Source organism: Apium graveolens, unplaced genomic scaffold (assembly GCF_009905375.1).
Source record: "Apium graveolens cultivar Ventura unplaced genomic scaffold, ASM990537v1 ctg2378, whole genome shotgun sequence".
In the NCBI taxonomy this organism is placed as follows: domain Eukaryota; kingdom Viridiplantae; phylum Streptophyta; class Magnoliopsida; order Apiales; family Apiaceae; genus Apium; species Apium graveolens.
Window position 1 is genome coordinate 41,707 of NW_027417630.1, and position 27,519 is coordinate 69,225.

At 35.3% G+C, this 27,519-nt stretch overlaps 1 non-coding gene across 1 annotated transcript; it reads right to left on the bottom strand.

Moving 5' to 3' along the window:
- Nucleotides 1-11,470: 11,470 nt before the first annotated feature.
- On the bottom strand, nucleotides 11,471-11,577 carry LOC141700439 (small nucleolar RNA R71). The gene has a single exon (XR_012566337.1). It is a non-coding gene; the product is annotated as a small nucleolar RNA R71 (small nucleolar RNA).
- Between the last annotated feature and the right edge of the window lie 15,942 nt (nucleotides 11,578-27,519).

Genomic DNA, 27,519 nt, shown 5'->3' on the forward strand with positions numbered 1-27,519 from the left:
AAAGAAGAAATAATGCGAGATGCGCACAATTCGAAGTATTCCATTCATCCAGGAAGTACAAAAATGCATCGTGATCTGTCTGGTGGCCGAACATGAAGAAGGAAATAGCTGAATGGATAAGTAAGTGCTACACATGCCAGCGAGTTAAAGCGGAACATCAACGTCCGAGTGGATTATTGCAACCATTAGACATTCCAGAATGGAAATGGGAACATCTAGCGATGGATTTTGTGGTAGGACTACCAAGGACAAAGGCAAATCATGATGCGATATGGGTAATCATTGACAGACTCACGAAGTCGGCACATTTTTTACCAATCAATGAAAGATTTTCACTCGACAAGCTAGTGCACATATATCTCAAAGAAATTGTGATGCGATATGGAGTTCCAGTATCTATCGTGTCTGATCGAGATCCTCGTTTCAACTCAAGATTTTGGAGATAATTTCAAGAATGTCTTGGAACTAAATTGAACATGAGTACCGCTTATCATCCGCAAACTGACGGGCAAAGTGAAAGAACTATCCAAACGATTGAAGACATGCTACAAGTTTGTACGATCGATTTTGAAGGCAGTTGGGATGAACATCTACCCCTAGTGGAATTTTCTTATAATAACAGTTATCACACCAGCATTGGAATGCCACCGTATGAAGCATTGCACGGGAGAAAATGCAGATCACCAGTATATTGGGATGAAGTTGGAGAACGCAAAATTTTGGGTCCAGAACTAATTCAACAAATGAAAGAAAAGATTGAACTCATTCGAAAATGACTCGATGCAGTGCAAAACAGGCAACACAAATATGCAGATCAAGCCAGGAAAGATATGGACTATCAGGAAGGAGAAAATGTACTACTCAAAATATCGCCATGGAAAGGATTAACCAGATTTAGCAATAAGGGTAAATTGAAACCACGATATGTTGGACCGTTTGAAATTTTGAAGAAAGTGGGAAAAGTTGCATACAAATTAGCTTTACCGCCTCATATGCAGCATATTCACAATGTGTTTCACGTGTCCATGCTTAAGCGATATAATCCTGATTCTAGGCATGTAATCGAGTATGAGCCGATAGAAATCCAACCTGATTTGTCTTTTATAGAACAGCCGGTAAGAATTTTAGATCGGCGAGAGAAAGTGTTGAGAAATAAGTCTGTATATTTAGTGCGAGTGTTTTGGAGAAATCCTATGGTTGAAGAATCAACCTGGGAACTCGAAAGTGAAATATTAGAGAAATACCCTCATTTGTTTTCATAGAAGATTCTGAGGACAGAATCCTTTTAAGGGGGGAAGGATGTAACGACTGGGAACTTTACGTTTATATTATATCCTGATTCTAATAAAATATGTGAATTAATGTGTCATTTATGTGTGATTATCTGATAAACCCTAAATGTTACGTGATACGTGTATCCCATGTCATTTCTGTATTTTTAAGGTATTTTTCAGATATTTTATTATGCATTTATAGGTTTTATTTCAAACGTTTTACGACCCAAACGATGATTTTAAAGCCAGTATTTCAAATAAAATAATGGGCCCTATTTTTCATCAAATGGCTTTTACAATCGCCTTGTTCTGAACATCTAGATAATTTATAAATTTTTTCATTTTGCGAAAAATAATTTTTCCGGGCACCATTGGGTGTCAAAAACCCCACAAAAATCACATTTTTATTTTTATAAAATTATAGGACTTTCATTTATATTATTTCTTTGCATTTTTGCATTATTCACAATTTTTCGGAATTTTTGGCATATATATTGCATATATAAAATATTTATAAATTAAATTTTAATACTCAAAAATTATAAAAATTAGGGCCCAATATTTTTATTTAATGTATAATTAGCCCCTTAATTTTAATTAGGAGTATTATTTTTACTACTATAAATAGCCTAATTTTTATTTAATTAATTATAATTAATCATTAAAATCTGCAAAATTACCAAAAATTCTCTGAAATCGGGTCGGGAAGAACAGGTTCGGGTCGAAGAATCAAGTCGTGATTTCTCACTGATTACAGCATCAAATCGTGTGATTCAAGTACTCAAATCGAAGGTTTTGATCCGTTCTTTCTGTTTCTTGCATCAATTTCACGTTTTATTGTATCGTTTTTGATTTTTGATTTCTAGGGTTTATGTTCGAATTAGGGCTTTTTGATTCTGGGGTTATTTTGATGTTTTGATGATTGATATAGCTTTGTTAGATGATTTACAGTCGATTCATGGTGTTTAATTGAACAAACGATGCTTGGATAGTGATTCACGATTTCTAGGGTTTAGGTCGAATTTTCAAAACACAACTCGATGATTTCTGTGAATATTTGGTTCCTGTAATGTTAGGGCTTTGATTGTATATGTTCTTAGCTTCATTTTGCACTATATAACGTTTGATTTTATGTACAAATGAATGATTTGGGTTTTTGGCCAGAGTTCATGTCGATTTTGATCGGAGAAGATGACCCGAGGGTTATTCTGTGATGATATTGCCAGAATTAGATTGCCAGAACGATTTGAAATTGAAACCCTGTGAAAAACGAACCAAACGGTTCCGTTTTTGTCCTGAAAGTGGCTCACCGGATTCTGCACCGGTGGCCGGATTCTGGGCAAAATCCGGCGTGTTCTTCATGACCCGGATTTTGACCCGTTTGACCCGTGTAGAATACCCGGGTTTGATCTGATTTTGTCAGGGATGGTTTTCTGACAACTGTTTCTGGAAATTATTTTTACTTTTTATTTTTATTAATTTTAAAAATCAGTTTTGTTTATTTTGTAAATTGATTAATTAATTATTCAATTAATTAATTTATATTATAAATAATTCTGAATTATTTTCTAAAAATCAGATTGAATTATTTTCTTATTTATTTATTATTTATTTATTACTTATTAATTATTTAAAAGTGATTAATTATTTTGATAATTAATCAAATAATTTTCAATAAATCATAATAAATTCATTTTAATTTCAAAAAATTATAGAAAAATTATTTTTAATTCTGATTTTCTTAAATAATGATTTAAAAATTATTTTTGGGTTTTAAAAATTAGTAATAATTATTTATAATGATTAATAAATGGAATTATCAGTATTTAATTAATAATAATTCAACCGTTAGTCCGTTTTGCGTGAAACAAAAGCCTGTTAACTCAGAAAAATGAATCCTTTTCATTAAAAATAATATCAAAGCTTAATTTCTTTTAGAAGTTAGTTAATTTTGTAACTTGTTTGATTATCAGTCAAGTTACGTGCCGAGACGAGTCCGAAAAATTCCGGAAAAATGGGAAAACGAGTCAGATAACGATCAGTTGAGCGATCAGCGAGTCGATTTTGGTTTTAAAAATTATTTTAACCATAAAAAGGATTATGTGCTTATGTGCTTATGTGTATTACGTGGTTAATCGAGTCTTACTTGCTTATATGTAATACATGAGTCAGTCATAAGCGCATGTGTAGATGTTAGGATCGGTTTGAAGTCGATTCAAGATGCAAATGAAGTACGACGTGACTTACCCAGTCTGTTTTGCCAACAGAAGCTCAGCCAACCAGGCCAGCTGAGTCGGTAATAGTCCAAGGTGATAGACATAAGTGATTCAATTGCAGTAAGTCGCACAGAAGGCAAGTTTTTCCTCTATTCTACTTTCAGAATAATGATATTGATTCAAATATTTATCACATTTACATTCTCTTGATTATTGTTCTTGATCACTAATATACAATCCCTATTCCTTTGTTCATATTTCATTTCAATTCTTGATTTCTCCGTTTCTTTGGATTCTTGATTCATATTCTGTTGGTAACACATGGAGATTGATATATTCTAGTATTTGGAATATATCAAAGCATACCGATTGTCCCAGTTGCTAAGCGATGGACTGGATAATGATATTTTGGGATTGAGTGTGTCTTAATCCTGAGGACCGGGATGACTGGTGTCTCGACGTGGGCCGTAGTGCCTGGGTACCCGACTGGATCTATATATTGAGATATGGATCTGCATTATATTCTGACTGATCAGCAGAATATAGATGCGAACTTGTGTCTAGTTTAATTTATTTGTACTCGCCAGTAATGGCCTTCTTTCTATTCTCGTGAGGTTATATCTTGGCAGATATACCTGGGATGGCGGATTCATTTAAAATGCTTTAACACTGTTTATATGTTTGTGGACTTGTTGAGCACCTTTTGGCTCACCGCTTTTGTTGTTATTCACCTTATTGTTTTCAGTTAAGAAGGAATATGAAACCAATCAGGACTCGAGTGGTAAAGAAGCGGGTCAAGCCTCGGGATCCTCTTATACCCAAGGTGTTGATCCCAATCCAGGAAGAAAGCTTTGAGTTGCCCGAGCAGGTGGAGTGTTGATAGATAGTATGTGTGCGTGTTTGAATAAAAGTTGAACTTAGTTTAAAATGAATTAGACAATGGTTTGTAATACAGAGAGTTTGTGAGACTTTGAATGTTGGTTTGTAATAAAAGTAGTTAGTGGTTCTTGTTTTCATACTTCAACCTAAAAAGATCCTGGTTAGTGTTAAAGCGGATTAATTTCATTTCTTTATTAATTGTTAATCAGATTGTACAGGTTTGGTGATTAGCTAGTAACCCCCAGACTTATACCCCGGGTCTGGAGGGCGTTACAGTGAGTCCGGACATATACAATTTATATCAACTGCTAGTGTTTTGGAGTTCATGTCTAACTACATTCTTGGAGCACCTAGTTTATAAGAATCAGTGTGTGATGCACATATTAGTTTTAGTATAATATGGAGTATAAATTTTTTAAGATTTATTTTGAATTTTGAAAATTTTATGATATAAAATTTATCATATAAAACGTTTAATTATATGTTTTGATAATAATTATATACACACGTATATGCTAGCAATATCTTTAAAATAAGAGTTATTATACAAAAAATGACATTTCTGATTAAAATATATAGTTTTATTTATATCTATAGATGTGTATAAAAATGATAATTGTGTTTTAATTAAAAAATAAATTTTAGCCTAGATAAAAAAAGGTGAATTATCCGTAATTTGATTTTAGTTTGTTTTAACCAGGCTCAATTGTATACGGTATTTTATTTTAACCTAAGACTCATTTTATCAACCAAATCTAAATAATTATTTTCATCTTTATTTTAATTTGTTTAAACTCAAATACAAGATATAATTTTATCTTAGCCCGGATAGAAGTACCTATTATTTTATTTTAGTTGGCCTAAATATTTTTTGATTTTAATTTTATTTTATCTTAGATATTTAAATAAATCTTTTTCAACCCGAAGAATAGCATATATTGTTTTGTTTTATTTCGACACTATTATAAAATATGACAAATTATCTTTAGTTTCGTTTTAATAAAATAGTGTGAATATTATAGACATAAAAGAAAACCTGTAATTATAGAAGCATGTTATATCAACCAAAATCCAAGTACTTATATTTAATTTATTTTGAATTTTATTTCAATCTAGGTTCAGTATCATTTTGTTTCAGTCCGTATGAGTAGTATATATGTTTTCCCGATGTGATTATATCGACAAATGAATTATCTTTAAATTTTACTATTGTTTTACCCCCGGTTCAATAATTTAATTTTTTAGCCCGTGCCTTTTGTATTTATTATTTTCTCTTGGCCCAATGCAGCAAATCCTGTAAACAATATTTAATTTTTTTATTTGTTATTCTGGCACAAGTCAAGCGTAATATGTAACCACCGAGAAATTACGACATTTTCATATGATATTAAATGAATAATTATGTGATTTATGATATTATAAATTATGATTGATCATAATTGAGTATTTGTTATGTTCTATATATGTTCTGTGTGATCGGGGATATTTTGTGGTATTTTATTACGTGTTAAATGGATTTATATTAAACGTTATACTTTTCAAATTTCATTTTAATAGCTGTTATCTTGTACAAAGCAATTAAATTTATTCTTCATCATATGGCGTATAATATGGTGATTTTCCGAACATCCAGTTAATTTAAAAAGTATTTTGTTTCGTGAAAAATGACTTCTCCGGGCCCCTACGGGGACGTAAAAGCCCACAAAAATCGTATTTTTATTTTTATAAAATTGTGGGACTATTAAATATTAAATAATTTTGCATTTTTGGATTATTCGTAATTTTTAGGAATTTTTGACATAATTTTTGTATTTTGGATTAAAAATTATTCATAGTTAATTATTAATTTTGGACTAATTATTTTTATTAAATGATATAGCTATGCCCTAAATAATTTTGGGAGTATTATTTTTATAACTATAAATACTATTTAAATATTATTTTATTATATAAACATAAGAAAATAAATAAAATTCTAAAAATTCTCTGAAAAATGTTCTTGGGTGTTCTTGAGAATCAAATCCAAATTTGGAGGTGATGTGGATTTCAGAATTCAAAGTATGAGTAACTGTTGTGAAGCCCTTGATCTGTTCTACCCATTTCAATTGTCAAAATCATCGAACGATAGGTAATTTTTAATATTTAGGGTGTATGTTGAATTTGGGGGTTTTTGAATCCGGGGTTATTTGCTTGTTCTGATGATTGATTAAGCTTAAGGATAGAATATGTAATCGATTCATATAATTAAGTATATCAAACAATTACCCAAAGTAATAAAACGAGTTCATGAATTTTTTTTATTTTGATTCGTTTTGCCGGTTTGTTTGTTAATGTTTTGATGTTAAGAATGATTATATCCGATTATATGTAATTAGAGCTTTATTTTGAGTTATGTATTGATTTGTTTGGTCCCAATTTGGCCTAGGCCGGAGTTTCGCCGGATTGTCACCTGTTGTTCTTTGTTTTTGACTGGAGGAATCGATTCCGGTGTTATCTAAGAGTGTTATGTTGCTTTCTGAGTTACTGAGGTTGTAAGTAATGATTTAGGTGTTGAAACGGGCTCGAACTGTTAAAATTTGGCACTACTCGGAGGTTCACCGGAAAACGGCGACTTCCCCGGTTTCTGGGGTTGAACCCGGATCCCGGTTGAAGTCCGGCCGAAATCCGGCCGAAATCCGGCATAAATAATTAATTTTATCTATAAATAATTAAATAAAATATAATTATTTATAATTAAACTAAATAATGATTTAAAATCATTCTTGAACTTTTAAAAATTATAGATAAAGGTATTTAAAATTCAAGTAATATTATGATTAATTGAATTATGCTTATTTTATTCATAATAAATCAACCGCTCGTCCGTTTAATACGAAACGAACGTGTCTAGACTCAAAAAAAGATTCTGCTTCTATTAAAAATACTTTCGAGACATAAAATCTCCCGTTTCGGAAGGTCACTTGATTCTGTAAACATTTTTAAGTCTCGTAAATATCGTAAAGACATATTTCGATCCAATTTCAATTATGTACGTGTCGAGTCGAATGTTTTGACGAACCATGTTATATGTTATATAAAATATGTGATACGTGCCTTATGTGCTTATGTGTTATTTAAATTATGAATCCACGTGCCTATTTGAACTTTATATGATTAAACATAATACTTATCTGTGGATATCGAGCGGGTAGACGATAAGGATTAGACTAGACAATTATACAATGTCGGTTAATTGAAATAGTATATTTTATGATATATACACCTAGTTCAAGGAATTCAAAGCCAGGAAATGATAGTGAAAGTAAAGTCTGATTTTGTGTGGTAATGGAATAAGTAGATACAAAGTAGATGTGAGCATAAAATGGTGATTGAAGGCTAGAAAATGAATGAATTGAGGCAAGTATTCTTTCTTGTAATATACTACAAGTATTTCTTTCCTATTCTAAGCTCATTATAATTAAATGTTTTATATTTCACTTCAATTATTCTTAATTATGCAAGTACTCTTCATTATTATTCCTTTATTATTGATTGATCGCCTTAGCAAATATCTATTATTCCGGTTATTTGCGAACCCTGAATCAGGATGTTTTGAAATGAAAATGATTTGATATCAAAATACTCTATGGACTGGACCCTAAGGGCCGAGGATGGACCGACCCTTGATATTGGGCCATAGTGCCTGGGTACCCGAATGGATCTATACAAGTAAGTATAGATCTATAATATATCCTGAATGATCAGTAGTGTATGAGTGTGAATGATGATCTAGTGTCCATTTATTGTTGATCGCCATTAACAACATTTCTTTTTGAAAAGTTTTATAATTACAAAACTGGACAAAGAACTGATTCAAGAGATGAATCTGGGAACTGCTCGTTACTTTTGATTTATGATTAAGGGCTAATAAAAGCCAATGTTTTATTCGCTCAACTATTTCAAATAAGTAAAAATGTTTGTAAATTATTTAAAGACTGTGTCTGGAAATTACTTTTGATTTTGATACCTGGAAATCAGTTATGTTACTTGCTGGGCATTTTTGGCTCACTCTTGCTTTGTGAATTCTTATTTCTTTCAGTTTCAAATGAGGATTAAGGTAAATAGCTCTTAATAGATAGCAAAATTGGAGAAATCCCAGTTGCGGGAAGTTGGAGATGTCAGAATGAATAAGACAAGGAAGTTAGTTAAGAGGTAATAAAATTGTAATTAGTTGATATAAATTTTAGAAGGTTAGATTCTTATTTCATACCATAACTTGTGAACGGTCTGGAATTGAGGGGTCATCTGTATATTTGTTTTAATATACAGGTTTATATTATGAAAAGATTATTTGGTGACACCCAATCTTGATCCCGGATTTGGGGATGTTACAAGTTGGTATCAGAGCAACAAGTTATTGGTCCCTGTAATAAGAATAGGTGGAAGTAAGATAGGATTGCCAGGTCATATAAAATAAGGAAGATCTTAAGTATACTTATTTTGAGTCTGAGTCGAGTGTGATTTAAGACTAGTTGATCCGATATTGATTATTAGGATATGATGTTGTTAAGATAGTTATAAGGTGAATATATTGACATTATAGGTATATTGAGTATTCAGATCCTATAGTTGCAAGGAGTCAACAACTCGACGGATACTGGGTAACTTACCTTGTTTTCATGTGGTTTTAACGAAAATGAGATTGATTCTTTTGAGACTCCGTATAAGGAAAGATAAATGAATTTTAGTATGATCCAACTTAGAATTGTGTGGTAGGGCGATCTTCAGGTTGGAGGTAATGAGTTGATTGAAGTTGACAGAGAACCAACATTGTGAGTTTTAAAGGCACCATCATTGCGAGAAGTTTCTTATCACTTTTCGGGCGCCTCACGAGGAATGACATCTGCCTTATTAGATGTACGTAAGGTTAACAAGAAGATACAATTTTATTTACAGATAGAATGTTAAATTACATTAATTGGTTGTAAGTATGTGATAAGTGGCATTTTATACCACTTAGAACATCTTAAAATGGCTTAAATTGGTGTCTTGAAATCAAGTATTTTGTGTATTTGATGCGTTTTTCTAGTGTTTATGCATTTCAGGGTATTAGTTGCATTTCGGAGGAGGAATCATCAAGAATAAGCCTTGGCATGTGTTCACCATTGCGAGAGGAAAAGAACGGGCAGATTACGGCGAAGAAACGGAGCAAACATGGAATTTTTCCAGAAGGGTCCTGCGCGCCCGCGCAGCAATGCTGAGCGGCCGCGCAGCAGCCTTGCGCGCCCGCGCAGAAATGCTGAGCGGCCGCGCAGGGTCGGGGAAAAAGATATATTATTTTAGACTTCTACTTCTGTTTGGCTTCCACTTCTATGTAATCTGAATTTTATGGGACTATTATATAGGTAGATTTAAGACATTTTTCACAGAGTATTAAGAGGAGATTATGTTTTAGATTGTGTTTTGCAAGAAGCGAAGGAGATAAGGAAGAAGACCGATTTAGCACACAGCAACGAAGAGGAAGCATATATTCTTGTGATTCTTGTTTCGTTGTAATGTTGGATGCTAGTTTTCTTGCTTTGACTTATTTACTCTTGTGATGTACTCTGTTTTAATATAATCAGTTTAGTTATTATTTTCTTGTGTTTGTTTATCATGATTTCATATGAACCCATGATGGCGATAAGTTCTATTATGGGCTAATCGTGATCATGGGGTTGCAACGGATTTATTATGGAATTCTTTAGTTAATTGTTTAATACTTTAGTATGTGATGATTGCATGATATCTAGTATTGGTTATGCGTATTCGTCTTATGTGCGTCGCGAACATATAAGATAGGGTGTTAATCTCTTGTGAAGCGACGGTGGATCTTGAGATTTAGAACTTGCCATGCTAGCATAGGTTCATGTACGTTGTGCATGATTAGTGGGTAACTCTAACAGTTTTATTTGCCCTATGTAATTAAAAAGGGATAACTTGTGCTTAAATCGTTGTGTTGTCAATTTCTGTAGACATATAGGAACTCAACATAATTGATGACTATTCAACTTCTATCTTAATTGTGGATGTTTGGTAGAATGGTATTAGTACAATGAAAGTTGGCTTTTATCAGTTTCGTGTTATTCGATTAATATCATCACTGTCACATGCTAAAGGTAATAACTATGGCTATAGAAGGAAGTAATAATGAAGTTGTGATCTCATGAGTGTTTTATTATTGATAAATTGAAGTGTTAGTTAAGTGATTAATTAAGTAGTTAATTATAGTTAATATTTAATCAATAATTTTAAGTGTTATTATCTTAACATTGAGAAGTAGTCATACATTGGTGAGTGAGTTAAATTAGACAATAAATTAGTCTGAGTCTCTGAGGGAACGAACTAGAAAGTATTCTATATTACTTGCGAACGCGTATACTTGCGTGAATATTAGTGCGTGATTTTGCCCTAACAAGTTTTTGGCGCCGCTGCCGGGGACTCGGCGTATTTGTTTAGTTTATATACTTACCATCATTGGTCATTAGGACTCAGTGATTAGGACGTAGTAGTTAATTACTCTTTTCGGTTGTGTTTCAGGTACTTTAGCAAACGTTTATGCAAACTCGTTCTCGTGCTCGCAAGAGGACCTTAGATACAACCGAGGAGAAAGACGAAGTTCTTGATACACCGGAGAAGTTAGATTTTGAGGATTCGGATTCAGGAACTGAGCAGAAGGAACCAGTAAACATGGGAGATCGTATTGTTCAAGCTGATCCAGCTCTTATGGATTTTTCTCGGCCTAAAATTGATGACATTCAGTCAAGCATCCTTCATCCGGCTATTCAAGCTAACACCTTTGAAATCAAGCCGGGCACTATTCAGATGGTGCAGAATTCTGTTTCTTTTGAAGGAGCGGCAACTGAAGACCCCAACATGCACATAAGAAATTTTGTCGAGATCTGCAGCACTTTTAAGTATAATGGCGTGACTGATGAGGCTATCAAGTTGAGGCTCTTCCCATTCTCACTGAGGGATAAGGCTAAAGACTGGTTACATTCTGAACCAGCTGGGTCCATCACTACGTGGCAAGATCTTGCGCAAAAGTTTCTGGTGAAGTTTTATCCAATGGCAAAGACTGCTGCTATGAGGAGTGCTCTTACTCAGTTTGCGCAGCAACCTACAGAATCTATGTGCGAGGCTTGGGAACGCTACAAGGAAATGTTGAGAAAATGTCCACATCATGGAATTCCGGATTGGATGGTAATCACTGGTTTTTATAATGGTTTGGGGGCCCAATCTCGGCCCATGCTCGATGCAGCAGCTGGAGGCGCCTTATGGGCTAAAAGCTATACTGAGGCGTATAATCTTATCGAGACGATGGCTGCAAATGAGCATCAAAACCCAACTCAGAGGATGACGTCAGGCAAGGTCGCAGGTATTCTGGAAGTTGATGCAGCCACCGCTATTGCAGCCCAGCTCCAAGCGCTATCAATGAAGGTTGATTCTCTGGCTACGTATGGAGTTAATCAAACAGCTATGGTTTGTGAGCTTTGTGCAGGTTCTCATGCTACGGATCAGTGTTCTCTTGTCAACGAATCTGTTCAATATGTGAATAATTATCAGCGACAACAGCAGCCTGTGCCAGCGACCTATCATCCTAACAACAGAAATCATCCAAATTTCAGCTGGGGGAATAATCAGAATGCTATTCAGCCACCATATCAGCAAGGAGTGAGTAAACAGTTTAACCCACCTGGATTCCAGCAACCACAGCAGTATGCTACAAGGCAATCATATCCTCAACAGGGAAGTGCAGCTGCACCTACTAGTGCTGAGTTTGAGGAACTTAAGCTGTTGTGCAAAAGTCAGGCGGTTTCTATCAAGACCTTGGAAAATCAAATCGGTCAATTAGCCAATGCAGTGCTCAATCGTCAACCTGGCACTCTTCCCAGTGACACGGAAGTACCAGGCAGGAAGGAAGCTAAAGAGCAAGTCAAGGCTATTACCTTAAGGTCTGGAAAAGTAGCTGATACTGAAAAGGCAAAAGAAGTCGAAGCTGAAGTTAGAGATGAAGAATTTAAGCAAAAGGAGAAAACGGCGGAACCAAGGAAGACTACTGTTGAACACACTCTGCCTGAGGCTAATACAGGGGAGAAACAGCTCTATCCTCCACCACCTTTTCCTAAGAGATTGCAGCAACAAAAGCTGGATAGACAGTTCGGGAAGTTTCTGGAGGTGTTCAAGAAACTTCACATCAATATACCTTTCGCTGAGGCTCTGGAACAAATGCCTAGTTATGCGAAGTTTATGAAGACTATTCTTTCAAGGAAGGTGAAACTGGATGACCTTGAAACCGTTGCTCTCACGGAAGAATGTAGCGCTGTTCTGCAGCAAAAGTTACCACCAAAACTGAAAGATCCAGGAAGCTTCACCATTCCTTGCACCATTGGCAATCTAACTTTTGAAAAGTGCCTTTGTGATTTGGGAGCAAGCATTAATCTGATGCCCTTGTCGATCTTTAAAAAGCTGGATCTGCCTGATCCAAAACCCACATACATGTCGCTACAATTGGTTGACCGTTCCATTACTTACCCAAGGGGCATAGTTGAGGATGTGCTCGTCAAGGTGGATAAGCTCTTCTTTCCTGCAGATTTTGTTATTCTGGATTTTGAGGAAGATAAGAAGATTCCCATAATCTTGGGGAGGCCTTTCTTGGCTACTGGCCGTACCTTGATAGATGTGCAAAAAGGTGAACTTACTATGCGAGTCCAAGACCAGGATGTGACCTTCAACGTATTCAAGGCAATGAAATTCCCTACAGAAGATGAGGAGTGCTTAAAAGTGGATGTGATTGATTCCGCAGTTACTTCGGAACTCGAGCACATGCTAATGTCTGATGCATTGGAAAAGGCCTTAGTGGGGGAATTTGACAGTGATGATGAAGATAGCAATGAGCAATTACAATATCTGAACGCTTCTCCCTGGAAGCGAAAGCTGGATATACCATTTGAATCTCTTGGTACTTCTGACCTCAAGAACGCTGAAGGAAAGCTCAAACCATCAATAGAGGAAGCGCCTACCTTAGAGCTCAAACCATTACCTGAACACTTGAGGTATGCTTTTTTAGGTGATTCATCTACGTTACCTGTTATTATTTCAGCTGACCTTTCAGGTAGTGAGGAAGACAAGCTCTTAAGGATTTTGAGAGAATTCAAATCGGCTATAGGATGGACCATAGCAGACATCAAGGGGATAAGTCCTTCATATTGTATGCATAAAATTCTGCTAGAGGAAGGAAGTAAGCCAACTGTGGAACAGCAACGAAGACTGAATCCCATCATGAAGGAGGTGGTGAAGAAAGAAATTCTAAAATGGCTAGATGCAGGCATCATTTATCCTATTTCTGACAGCTCGTGGGTGAGCCCTGTACAATGTGTTCCTAAGAAAGGAGGTATCACTGTGGTCACAAATGAAAAGAATGAGCTCATCCCTACTCGAACAGTTACAGGATGGAGAGTATGCATGGATTATAGGAAATTGAACAAAGCCACAAGAAAGGATCACTTTCCTCTTCCATTTATTGATCAAATGCTTGACAGATTGGCGGGACATGAGTATTTTTGTCTTCTGGATGGTTATTTCGGGTATAATCAGATTTGTATTGCACCAAAGGATCAGGAAAAGACTACCTTCACTTGTCCATTTGGCACATTTGCTTTTCGTAGAGTTTCGTTTGGGTTATGTGGTGCCCCGGCCACCTTTCAGAGATGTATGATGGCTATATTCTCTGACATGATTGGAAATAACGTCAAAGTGTTCATGGATGACTTTTCCGTCTTTGGACACTCATATGATGAATGTTTAAATAATCTGCGCGCCGTACTCAAAAGATGCGTGGAAACTAATTTGGTGCTTAATTGGGAGAAATGTCATTTTATGGTGCGTGAAGGCATTATCCTTGGGCATAAGGTCTCTAGCAAAGGTCTGGAGGTGGACAAGGCCAAGGTGGGAGTCATTGAAAATCTTCCCCCACCTAATTCGGTGAAAGGAATCCGTAGTTTTCTCGGTCATGCGGGTTTTTATCGGCGATTCATCAAGGACTTTTCAAAGATATCTAAGCCGTTGTGCAATTTACTTGAGAAAGATGTGCCTTTCAAATTTGATGATGAATGTTTGGCAGCATTCGAGACTCTCAAGGAGAGTTTGATCACGGCACCAGTTATTACAGCACCAGATTGGACAGAACCGTTTGAGATGATGTGTGATGCGAGTGATTATGCGGTAGGTGCAGTTCTGGGACAGCGCAAGAAAAATCTCTTCCATGTGGTCTACTATGCGAGTAAGACTTTAAATGGGGCCCAATTGAACTACACCACTACTGAGAAGGAGCTTTTAGCTATAGTCTTTGGCTTTGAGAAATTTCGATCTTATCTGCTTGGTACGAAAGTGACAGTATTCACTGATCATGCAGCTATTCGCTATCTGGTTTCTAAGAAGGATTCGAAGCCGAGACTCATTCGTTGGGTGCTTTTACTTCAAGAATTTGAGTTAGAGATCAAAGATAGAAAAGGTACTGAGAATCAAGTAGCTGACCATCTCTCTAGGTTGGAGAATCCCGATTCTACTTCACAAGATAGGACGTTAATCAATAAATCTTTTCCGGATGAGCAGTTATTTGCAATTCAGGAGGAAGAACCATGGTTTGCAGATATTGTAAACTATCTTGTCAGCAATATAATGCCGCTTAATTTGACATCCGCTCAAAAGAAGAAGTGTCTGCATGAGGTGAAGTGGTATATATGGGATGAACCATATTTGTTTAGACAGGGAGCTGACCAGATCATCAGGAGATGTATCCCGTTCTGTGAGACGGAGGGGATATTACGAGACTGCCATTCCACGGTTTATGGTGGACACTATGGAGGTGAGAAGACGACAGCTCGTATTCTGCAAGCAGGTTTTTTCTGGCCTACCTTGTTCAAGGATGCTCATCAGTTTATTTTAAGGTGTGATCGTTGCCAAAGAGTGGGAAATTTGTCGAGGAAGGATGAGATGCCATTAAATGTGATGCTTGAAGTCGAGGTCTTTGATGTATGGGGAATCGATATCATGGGGCCTTTTATCTCGTCTTGCAATAATCAGTACATCTTGCTGGCAGTCGATTATGTCTCAAAATGGGTCGAAGTTAAAGCTTTACCGACAAATGATGCAAAGGCAGTGCTAAATTTTCTTCATAAGCAAATTTTCACAAGGTTTGGAACACCTCGGGTAATCATAAGTGATGAAGGATCACATTTTTGCAACCGTAAGTTCACTTCTATGATGCAGCGTTATAATGTGAATCATCGAGTAGCTACTGCCTATCATCCGCAAACAAATGGTCAAGCGGAAGTGTCTAACAGAGAGATAAAGCGCATTCTAGAGAAGGTTGTTTGTCCGTCAAGGAAGGATTGGTCTTTAAAGCTCGATGAAGCTGTTTGGGCTTACAGAACAGCATACAAAACTCCACTTGGGATGTCACCGTTTCAGTTGGTGTACGGTAAGGGATGTCATCTACCGGCGGAGCTTGAGCATAAGGCCTACTGGGCATTGAAGAAATTGAACCTGGATTTAGATGCAGCTGGTAAGAAAAGAATGCTTCAGCTTAATGAACTTGATGAATTTCGACTTCAAGCGTATGAGAATAACAAAATGTATAAGGAAAAGGTGAAGAGATGGCACGATAGGAAGCTACATCCTAAGTTATTTGTGCCAGGGCAACAAGTTCTGTTATTCAACTCTCGGCTCCGACTTTTTCCTGGGAAGTTGAAATCAAGGTGGTCTGGACCTTTTATTGTCAAAACTGTGTTTCCACATGGAGCGGTGGAAATTTTTGAGAATGATTCGGACCAAGCATTCAAGGTTAACGGTCAGCGGTTGAAGCACTACTATGGGGACATGGCAAACCGAGAGGTGGTTAGTGCCATTTTGTTGACTATTTGAGAAAGATACGGAACGTCAAGCAAATGACGAAAAAGAAGCGCTGCATGGGAGGCAACCCATGAATTGTTGTTACAGGAACCCTTAGAAGTTAATAACCTATCCAAAAACACAAAAAATCAGAAAACAGGGGCTGAAAATTTTTTTTTCCAGAGACCCTCTGCGCGCCCGCGCAGCTATGCTGAGCGGCCGCGCAGCTTTCTGCGCGCCCGCGCAGAAATGCTGAGCGGCCGCGCAGGGGTCGAGTTCCAGAATTTTTTTTTACAGTTCAGAAAAAAAAAAACACACAAAAACCCATCACAGCCCATAAACCCATGAATTCTTTTCCCATTACCCCATGATTTTATCCCTCAACCCCACTCCTAATCTAATTTAACCTACTCCACACCCTATATATACATACACCTATCCCACATATCTCCCACAAACTTCCTACACTTAAACCCTCTCATAAACATCAAAAATCAGTTCTTACACACTTTTATTCATAAATCAATGGCACCCAAGAGAGCACGCACTATTGACAGCAGCAGCACAGTTCCTACTGCTGATTCATCAAGGGGTACTGCTGCAAGGCCTCAGTTAACTGACAGAGCCGCGGAGGAGGAGTACACTAGGCTGTTGGGGAAGCTGATTCTGAAGGAGAGGGGGTTTTTACCATCAGGGAGGGATGGTGAGTTGATGCCCATGATTGCAGAGAAGGGGTGGATAGCTTTTTGTGAGTCACCCGAAGCAGTACCGATGAGTGTTGTTCGCGAGTTCTACGCGAACGCGAAGGCTGAAAAGAATGGGTTTTCTGTAGTTCGTGGGCTGACGGTTGATATCATCCTGCGGCGATTCGCCGTGTGATTGGACAGCGAGAGAGGAAGCCCGAGGAGGAGAACTGGAATGAAAAGACTGCTGAGGACTTTGACTTGGATTTGATTTGTGCGACTCTCTGTCGACCGGGCACAGTTTGGAACCGCAGTCCAGCCAATAATGAGTATCGTCACTTTCCGGCGATCGCCATGAACAGGTATGCCCGTGCATGGAATGCATTTATATGTGCTAATATTTTGCCTTCTTCACATGCACACGAGGTCACAGTTGAGAGAGCACAATTGTTGTGGGGAATTCTGAATGAGGAATACTATGTGGACCTTGGTGAGTTTATCTACCAAGTAGTTCTGAAGTTTTTGAGGGGAGCAAAGCATATGAACATCCCTTATGCATCCACGGTTATGAAGCTATGCCGATCAGTAGGAGTGAACTGGCCGGCTCATGAGCAGTTGCAGTTGCCAGCAGCTCCGATAGATTCTGGCACTCTGAATGGGATGCAGGAGTGGACCGGTGATGAGCCTGAGGAGCATGGGCTGGGTTATCGTCTTCCAGGAGGACGTCCAGCACGAGGTGCTACTATGGCTAGGCCAGGGCATGGTGAGGCTGGTTCTTCGAGAGCTCAGGAGGGTGCTGGGATGGGTGATGCCCAGTATAGGAGGCTTTCACGGCGGATGGATGCCATGTATGAGATGCAGAGCAGGTTTGCTCAGGAGCTCACTCTTGCGTTAGGGACTGCTTTTCGAGGCCTTGGAGCTGATATCCAGTGGCCAGTTTTTGGTGAGGACTCTGCATACCCGCCGCCTGATACTCCACCCACTGAGGGTGATGATGATGATGACTCCGAGTAGGTATACCCTGTGTTCCTTTCTACTACCTTCACTGGGGACAGTGAAGATTTTAAGTTTGGGGGTGGTAGTTAAGGAATATTTTGTGTGTGTCATATAGCTGCATATTCATGATAGTTAGTTCATATAGTTGCATAATTTTTGCCATATAGTTTTTTTTTATATATAGCTTTATTTGTTTGTCATATCATATAGCTCATGCATATACCATGATCCCTTTTGCAATGATTTATCGACTGAATTGTGATATTGATGCGAGTGTAGTGATAGCATTAAAGTGATATTAAGTTGTGTAGGTTGATATGCATGCTAGTAGCACTTGTATTGTCACTAAGTCTTAGAGAGTGCTTAAGGACTAGATTGTTGTTATGATCTAATTATTTTCGAGGATAATCTATTTATTATGCTTAGAATTTGATAATAGGTTCTTAGTGGTAAAGGCATGAAAAAGAAAAAAAAATGGAGTAAAAATGGAATTTGTTGCTAGTTGTGGCTAGGCGTCAAATGGCTAGTAGCCGGCTCGCATGTTATGCGAGTAGTCTAGGGTTGAGCAAGATGGAGCGAAACGCACTTGCTCAGAGAAAAAAAAAAAATTTGCATAATTGATCAAGAGTGGGCTCTTTGGTATTCGAGTTATTAAGTTCTTAGGGGACTTTGTGCCTAGTGACCTAAGGCTTTTAGAGTCTGGGATCCACTAACCTAACGCTCATTACATGGATACCATTGTATAAGTCTTTTGTGGACCTCACTCATTGCAGGGTCAAATAAGCATTTGAGTTGTAAATAAAAAGCACGATTCCGTAGTAAGCTCCAGAGTTCTTGTAGTGTTGTATATCACTTTGTGCCTAGAATTTTTATTCTTTGTATAATCGTAGGATTGCCTTGAGGATAGTCTAGTCATAGTAATTGGTCTAGTTCCAAAGCATATCTGTTAAGCATTTGCACACACCACGTTTCTGGCGGTATGTCCGTTTGCATGAGTTTATTGATCTTTAGTGTCTAACTGCATTCGTTGAGATGTGACAATTTGGTTGGTTAATTGCAGTAAGGGGGATCGTTGCATTTTCATATAGATTGCATTCATGCATATTTTTATTTGTTTTTGAGTCTGTGACGCTTGAGGACAAGCATCGATTTAAGTTTGGGGGTGTGATAAGTGGCATTTTATACCACTTAGAACGTCTTAAAATGGCTTAAATTGGTGTCTTGAAATCAAGTATTTTGTGTATTTGATGCGTTTTTCTAGTGTTTATGCATTTCAGGGTATTAGTTACATTTCGGAGGAGGAATCATCAAGAATAAGTCTTGGCATGTGTTCACCATTGCGAGAGGAAAAGAACGGGCAGATTACGGCGAAGAAATGGAGCAAACATGGAATTTTTCCAGAAGGGTCCTGCGCGCCCGCGCAGCAATGCTGAGCGGCCGCGCAGCAGCCTTGCGCGCCCGCGCAGAAATGCTGAGCGGCCGCGCAGGGTCGGGGAAAAAGATATATTATTTTAGACTTCTACTTCTGTTTGGCTTCCACTTCTATGTAATCTGAGTTTTATGGGACTATTATATAGGTAGATTTGAGACGTTTTTCACAGAGTATTAAGAGGAGATTATGTTTTAGATTGTGTTTTGCAAGAAGCGAAGGAGATAAGGAAGAAGACCGATTTAGCACACAGCAACGAAGAGGAAGCATATATTCTTGTGATTCTTGTTTCGTTGTAACGTTGGATGCTAGTTTTCTTGCTTTGACTTATTTACTCTTGTGACGTACTCTATTTTAATATAATCAGTTTAGTTATTATTTTCTTGTGTTTGTTTATCATGATTTCATATGAACCCATGATGGCGATAAGTTCTATTATGGGCTAATCGTGATCATGGGGTTGCAACGGATTTATTATGGAATTCTTTAGTTAATTGTTTAATACTTTAGTATGTGATGATTGCATGATATCTAGTATTGGTTGTGCGTATTCGTCTTATGTGCGTCGCGAACATATAAGATAGGGTGTTAATCTCTTGTAAAGCGACGGTGGATCTTGAGATTTAGAACTTGCCATGCTAGCATAGGTTCATGTACGTTGTGCATGATTAGTGGGTAACTCTAACAGTTTTATTTGCCCTATGTAATTAAAAAGGGATAACTTGTGCTTAAATCGTTGTGTTGTCAATTTCTGTAGACATATAGGAACTCAACATAATTGATGACTATTCAACTTCTATCTTAATTGTGGATGTTTGGTAGAATGGTATTAGTACAATGAAAGTTGGCTTTTATCAGTTTCGTGTTATTCGATTAATATCATCACTGTCACATGCTAAAGGTAATAACTATGGCTATAGAAGGAAGTAATAATGAAGTTGTGATCTCATGAGTGTTTTATTATTGATAAATTGAAGTGTTAGTTAAGTGGTTAATTAAGTAGTTAATTATAGTTAATATTTAATCAACAATTTTAAGTGTTATTATCTTAACATTGAGAAGTAGTCATACATTGGTGAGTGAGTTAAATTAGACAATAAATTAGTCTGAGTCTCTGAGGGAACGAACTAGAAAGTATTCTATATTACTTGCGAACGCGTATACTTGCGTGAATATTAGTGCGTGATTTTGCCCTAACAGTATGACATCAAAGACGATGATGAGAATATCAAAGATAATACCAGACGCCAACATTGGAGTTAGAGTTACAAATAAAATGGTATGCAACAGTAAATAAAGTTCTCGTCGACTAATGAATGTGAAATGAACCTGAGGAGGAGTAAAAGATATATCAAGGTGAATGAACCCTTATGTAGTCGTTTCTTTAATTAGGTACCTTATTAGTGGATTATGAGAATAACAAACAACTCATATAGTAATGACGACCCTATGTGCGATTTTTAAAATTTCAAAACAAGTTTTCGAAAAAGGTTTTCTTAATAAACTTCTAAAAGATCTTTGTACAAAATAAATTTTAAAAAGATTTTATTGTCAAATTACTTCTTGAATTTCTTGTTTGTTATAAGCAGTAAATTACCTGGAAGAATAATGGATCTAGATTCTGGATTATTAGTTCAGAAGGCCAAGTAGACACGCAAATACAGAGAAGTTTGAAATTTTCTTGGAAAAAGAGTGCAAATGTTGTTTAATAATATTAATAATTGAATTAATGCGCGGAAACATTATTTATCTAATTCATGAAACTATTAAAGTTTAAAGAGATTCGTTGACTTAAAAGAAGCCAGAGGATGATTGGAGGAAACGGAAGAATATTTCAGATGATTAGAGAAGAATATTATTCCTATCTACGGAGTCGAGGTATTGCATGATCGATGGTTATTCTATGCAGCATAGATAAAATTAAGAGTTATGGCTCTAAATCCCGTGAGGACACGATTATGATCGAATTATCAAAGTAGTGAATGGGAGGCGATGTTAAAAATACAAGACCTAGTAAGTAAGAATTTACTATAACCAATCAATTTACAAAGGCATTTCCTGAGGACTTTCCGAAGTTAGTATACGACTTGAATTTGTAATTTGTTACTCGAACGATCCTGAAGGTATATATAAGAGAAAGGTGGATGGTGACCAACGATATCATTCTTTTCTATAAAATGACAGTGTATACTCTTCTTAGTTCATGAATACGCATGAGCTTCTCTCAATAATAAATTATGTGAGGTAAGAGGGAAAGAAAACTTATTGTATTCCTTTCAAGTCATTCTTTCTTTAAAATATTGCTTTTTGATTGAGACAAGCAGTATTATGATGTGATACTTTGTCGAAACGATGAAGAATCTGGTGGGACGCCACCTAATTATGTGTTGTACGCCATATATTATTAAAGACTAGCCATCTTGAGTACAAATATGGTTGTCTAATTCATATCTAAATCATCACTCATTCTTTCTTCTGTAATTATGATTTATTGACTTATGGATTCTTATAATTATTTTGTTGCACTGTTGTTCTTTACAAAACTTTCCAATCAAAATTATATATAAAAATTATCTTCTTGTGTAAGGTTTATTTTTTGAGGATTTTAAAAGGAGTGGAATAGTCCCGTATAGCAGATAAAATTACATGTCAAGTATAAATATGATTGCAAGCCAATAAATGGTGGACATTTACGTGCAAGGAAGAATTGATACACAGATAATGTGGTTGTTACAAAGACATCAAATATGAAATGAGTATCTGCTATACATGGTTGTTCTTGTTAAGGGGATTTCATCAATACGTTTGATGGTATTAATGCGATATATTTCAAGTTAGAAGATTTTAACATGAAATGGATTAGTTACCAACCCGTATTAGGTAAATTGACCATAGAAATAAGAAAATTAATGTTGTATACACCAGACAAGGTAAGTAGACAACAGAAGAAGAATAAGAAATTCGTAATAATGACTTAGACGAGCAATTAATACGTAAGGAGACAAAGCATACCTTAATCACGAAAAGATACTTGTCATGAAGATTTGAGAATCAAAGAAATTTTAATTATGAATAAATTTCGAGTATATTCCTCAAGGATTTGTTAGGTTTTCTAACTAAAGTAAGTGAGTTATGGTGAATTGGACGCTCAACACTAAGTCAGCTACGGAGGTCCGTATGGAAAGGCTTAAGTGGGAATAAAGAAATGATGACCCAAATGTAAAATACTTTTTAATAAATAATGTTTTACAATCAATAGCATTTCTCACAAGAATATGATAATTAAGGTCATGTATTGGTTATTAGAAGCTAAATGAGTTAACTATAATGAGAATTAATATGTATTGTCAAGGATAAATAAGTTGCTCTAACAGTTGGAAATATGTAGTATAATTTCTTAAAGATAAGTATGTACAAGCGTCAACAATAGAGAATAAGGTTAAAAGATATGCTTCAAACGGATTTATTGGCAGGTGTGAGTAATATGAATTGTTAATTAGAGAACTCAAATTGAAAAATGAATTAGAAGAATCCTGGAATAAAGTTTTTAAGAAACAACAAAATAATTTTATATTTATTAGTGGAGTTACGAGATATTTTGAAGGAATAAATGAAAGGTATGGTAATATCCTTAGTTTGATAAAAAGATGTATGCTCTGTCAGTTAGTAGTATATGTGATTATTAGCATGATATCTTCTGAAGTATGAAGAAATAATGAGGTTGGAGGATCGATATAGTTTTTGATTGTTTGGTTGATTGTGGATGTCGGCTTGAGTCTAACTGGTAGTTAATAATATAGAGAAGATGCTGCCCAAATTTTCAGAAATTACCCTGTTTTTAAAGGTAGAAAGTATACTTCCGTGTGTTATTGACATTTCGGTTGATACTCCAAATGATTGCGATCTCGGTTCTTGGAAAAAAGTTGTTATGACCAAACTGACTTTGTGTAATTGGATTTTGATTTGATTTAGCTATCCATCACTTGGTTCAGTTAATCAATTAAAAGAGTTAATTGGTTAATTTTACCAACTTATGGTCAGTTAGATGGAAATCAATTCAATTTGAATAAGCCAAATTTTGATGTGATTTTTTTAGATCCGAAATCAAAGCAATGAGGAATTTGAAGGAAGTAAGGACCCAAGTAGAATTCAGAAGTTTAGTGGAATTAGCATGAGGTTACTGCAAGCGTGCAAGACCTTATCTAGATGAATATGTCCTTTTGCAATAGACAAGAGAATTAAAAATCTATTTGCACATATAATTGAGAAGAATATTTCAAGAACTAAAGGTTCAAGATAAGAGTCAAGAGAAGGAAGGAAGATAATGAAGGAGGGAGGCTGAATAAAGAAGAGATTAGAAACTACGCCAATATGGATTTGGTTAGATGATTAAAGAAATTTTATCATCTGTAATAAGGTTTAATAAAAGGACTTGAAGGTATACCAATATAGAACGATGATGTCATGAGAATTATTACAAAATACTGGAAAACTCGCGAATACAAGTATCTGAGGTGTGATAGAAGCTGACAAAGTTAGCATGTGAACTAAGGAAAGAAATGTAGTGATTATGTAGGAAAGAAGATATATAGCTGGCACAAACCTCGATAATCAGAAGTATATCTTTAATTCGAGGAAGCTAAATATGAGACACAGGATAATTGGAGTTGACTAGACAAAAAAATTGTACGATTAGTGATTATTTGAATAAAGCTAAGGAAGTAGCTGTTAATGGATTTTGATAATGCTATTCTCAAAAATAATAAAAGAGTCCAGATAGTTATGAATTGAAAGCTCTCATTCCAGTGTTAGACACAGAAATGGCCTATCTAATGATAAGCACATAAGAACTATTAGGAAGAAGAAATCGTTTGTGTTAAAAAAAGACAATGAGTCATGAGAATGGAAATCTTAACTAGGAAAAGAAGTGGAATTAAAAGAATGATAAAGAAATTTTATAAGATGGTCCAGAATACAAGCAAGTTATGAACGCCAGGTGTGCCAGAGCTAAAGTAAAGGACGTAATGAAACATCTATAACTTGAAATAGAAATATCATTCTGAGAATACGATTAAGTACCAAGAGTTAAAAGAAGGAATTGATTGACCTAGTATAAGAATGGAGGTAGTAGAACATGAAAGTGAATATTATATCTACCGAAGAATCAAAGCCATCATCAAAGGTTGAACACTTGAACGTGCATATAGCTCGTTAAGGGGCGAAATATAGAATAACTTGAGCACCAAAGTTGGTATTATGGTTAGGTTAATTAAACCCAATCATTCTTTTATTAATAAATACTTATTCGATAAGTAAGCTCATTATTTCTTAAAGGAAATTATGGTACGTTATCAAATTCAAATATGGATTGTAATTGATCGATATTATTACTTGATTAAATATATTGGCAGAGTTATTGAAAATGTCAAAAACCGTGCTGAACTAGAATAAGATATATTACTCGTGAATGAACGGGCACCAGGTAAGGCAGAACTAAAATATAGGGAATTGATTAATTAGTGATAACTCGAGAGATTCAAGTTACTCTGAGAATATGATACAAGACATATATGTAAAAGATGACTTTCTGATAATATGGCGTGAAGACAAGAATGAACGTTGTATGTGGCGGAACGTTAAAGAAAAGTGTCGCCATAAATTTTTATATCGGGACTCCCTAGAACCAAATAAATAATAACATGGGTTAAAATATGTAGGCGATGTATCCAGGTTAGTGTATTTTCTTCTAAATAGTAAAATATTTTCGCTCAATAAATATATTCGATTATGATTCAAGGAAATTAAGGTATGATAATAAGTTTGTGCATCACTCGTATCTAGTTGAGATTTTCTCTTTAAATTTTAAATTTTGGAAAATATGATTGGAAGCGATTACCTACTAGGCTAATTGAATAAAGAAATATGTGGAAAATAAAGTGAAGAAATCAGTAAAAGTGAAAGCATTCATAAGAATGAATGAGGAGAATTAGAAAGAAAAGAAGGTTAGTATATATTATATTGGTCCTTTTGAGACAGTAAGATAGGCAGAAAGATTGTGAGTAAGTTGGCTCTACCGCCACAGGTATAGCGAGTTCATAGGATGTTTATATGTGTATAACCAGGAAGGGTAGTTTAGCTCCATTATGTATAAAATGGATATTTGAGTAGGGTGTATGAACCATTGATAGATTATGATGTCAGCAAGAGGCTGTTGAATAATAATTGATAGCGTGGATGAAGTCTATGAAAAGTTGTAAGGTTGAAAAGTCAACCTGGGAAATTATACGTGAGATACTTGAAAAGTATCAGTATATGTTCCTTAGCGTGATTATGAGGACTGAATCCTTTTAAGGGGGAAGGATGTAACGACCGAGAAATTACGAATATTTTATATGATATTAAATGAAGAATTATGTGATTTATGATATTATAAATTATGATTGATCATAATTGAGTATCTGTTATGTGCTATATCTGTTATGTGTTATCCAAGATATTTTTGGGTATTTTATTACGTGTTAAATGGATTTATATTAAACGTTATACTTTCCAAATTTCATTTTAATAGCTGTTATTTCGTACAGAGCAATTGGCTTTATTCTGGATCATATGACATATACTATAGTGATTTTCCGAACATCCAGTTAATTTAGAAAGTGTTTTGTTTCGTGAAAAATGACTTTTTCGGGCCCTTACCGGAACGTAAAAGCCCACAAAAATCGTATTTTTATAAAATTGTGGGACTATCAAATATTCAATATTTTTGTATTTTTGGATTATTCATAATTTTTACGAATTTTTGTCATATTTTTTATATTTATTGGATTAAAAATTATTCCCCGTTAATTATTAATTTTGGGCTAAATATTTTTATTAAATGGTATAGTTAGGCCCTAAATAATTTTGGGAATATTATTTTTATAAATATAAATATCATTTAATTATTTTTTAATTATTATTTTATTATATTAAAATCAGAAAATAAATAAAATTCTGAAAATTCTCTGAAAACTGTTCTTGGGTGTTCTTGATTATCAAATCCAAATTTGGAGGTGATGTGGATTTCAAAATTCAAATTATGAGTAACCACTATCAAGCCCTTGATATAATCTACCCATTTCAATCGTCAAAATCATCAAAGATATGAAATTTTGAATATTGAATTTTTAGGGTTTATGTTAAATTTGGGGTTTTTTGAATCTGGGGTTATTAGCTTGTTCTGATGATTATTATGCTTCAAGATAAAATTTGCAATCGATTCATATAATTAAGTATATCAAACGATTACCCAAAGTAGTAAAACGAGTTCATGAATTTTTTTTATTTTGATTTGTTTTTCTGATTTGTTTGTTAATGTTTTAATGTTAAGAATGATTATATCAGATTATATGTAATTGGTGCTTTATTTTGAGTTATGTATCGATTTTTTTGGTCCCGATTTGGCCTATGCCGGTGTTTCGCGGATTGTCACCGGTTGTTCTTTGTTTTTGACCGGAGGAATCGATTTCGGGGTTATCTGAGAGTGTTATGTTGCTTTCTTTGTTACTGAGGTTGTAAGTACAAATTTAGGTGTTGAAACGGGCTCGAACAGTTAAAGTTTGGCACTAATCGGAGGTTCACCGGAAAACGACGACTTCGCCGGAATCTGGGGTTGAACCCAGATCCCGGTTGAAGTTCGGCCGAAATCCCGCATATCCCGCCAGTCTGTGCCGCCCCCAAATCTCCTGAACCCAACTTCAGTTTTTGCCAAATTGTTTCTGTGATTTATTTTAGAAAATAAATCAGAAATTCAATTTTAAAATTCCAAAAATTGATTTTAATTCTAAAATTTGATATAGTAAATTAATTTAAATAAATAGCTAAATTATTTTTAATTCTATAATTATTATTATTATATATATTTTTTTCAAAAATCCAATTTAATTTAATTATTTATAATTTATTTTAGTTAACTATCTATGAATTTAATCTATTGATCAATTCATTAAATAATTAATTTTATCTATAAATAATTAAATAAAATGTAATTATTTATAATTAAACCAAAGAAAGATTTAAAAATCATTCTTGAACTTTTAAAATTTATATATAAAGGTATTTAAAATTCAATTAATATTACGATTAATTGAATA